General features: G+C 38.1%; 1 non-coding gene across 1 annotated transcript; it reads right to left on the reverse strand.

The window, feature by feature from the left end:
- Positions 1-854: 854 nt before the first annotated feature.
- LOC118484549 lies at positions 855-961 on the reverse strand. The gene has a single exon (XR_004873658.1). It is a non-coding gene; the product is annotated as a small nucleolar RNA R71 (small nucleolar RNA).
- Between the last annotated feature and the right edge of the window lie 241 nt (positions 962-1,202).

The raw sequence follows: 1,202 nt of genomic DNA on the forward strand, positions 1-1,202 counted from the left end.
TATAAATCTTTTACCCGGCACGACCCGGGCTACTGAACGCATAAAAGAACATGTAAAACGTTCACAAGATTTTAATAATTTTCCCAAGTTATAAAAGAGTTTGTGCCTTGTGCATTCAAATCAATTTTAATAAACATTTTCAAATGTGTCAGTTGAATGTATTTATCAGTGTAAACTGACGTATTTTTCCCCAAAAGATTAAGTGCAGGTACTATACGAAATGGGCTGGTAATAGCTTCCTAGGCATCACGAATAGTCTCGCAAACTCGATGCCGTATCTGAATGAACAATATTTTATTATTATTTTGATCCGCTGTGGATATATTCGACTTCTGTAATACATTTGATATTACAACCAGAGGTTGAAGTATATATTTATCTTTAAGCTTCCGCTGTGCATTTATATAATTGTGTGGTTTGACTATATTGTTGCCAACATCGTCACGGTAATCCCCCACCGGGCCCACCGGTGAGACACGTGGAAATCGGGGTGTGACAGGCATAGAATCACATTTTAGACCGGTGATCACTCATAATCCTTTACAGTAGTTATCCCTCAAAATGATCAAGGAAGGACGTTTGAAGCGTGAACAAATTCGTAACAAAGTTTGCCAAAGTATAAGGGTCTAGCAACGGAGGAGCCTTATTTTCATTTGGAGGCCTATGATTCGATTTGTAGCACTATTGGGGGTCAAGGATTTTCAGCCGATGATGTCAACTTGATGCTATTCCAATTTTCCTTAGAAGACAAGGCTAAAAAGTGGTTTTATACCTTACCTTCGGCATCTATCTATACATGGGCAGAAATGCAACAAATCTTCTTGGATGAATTCTTCACCGCTCAAAAGACAAATGATGTTAGAAAAAGTTTGAGAAGTTTTCAACAACAAACGGGTGAAATGTTTCATGAAGCATTTGAGAGGTTTAACATGATGATAAAGAATTGCCTTCATCATAGGATAGAGCTATAGGAATTGATGAATGCATTTCATGAAGGGTTATGTTCCGAAGATGCTCGTGATTTAATGTCTATCACGAATGGTACTTTTGGCACAAATTACGAGCATGATGATTGAGAATTTTTGGAACAAATGGCGGTCACATCAAAAAAGGAAAGCTCAAGTATCAAGGAGAGCACGATCGGCCATTACCCGAACTCAAGTGCACGTGGTAGACGATGGTAATGTTCAAACTTCTAATCA

The sequence above is a fragment of the Helianthus annuus genome, chromosome 11 (assembly GCF_002127325.2).
Source record: "Helianthus annuus cultivar XRQ/B chromosome 11, HanXRQr2.0-SUNRISE, whole genome shotgun sequence".
NCBI classification, from domain to species: Eukaryota; Viridiplantae; Streptophyta; class Magnoliopsida; order Asterales; family Asteraceae; genus Helianthus; species Helianthus annuus.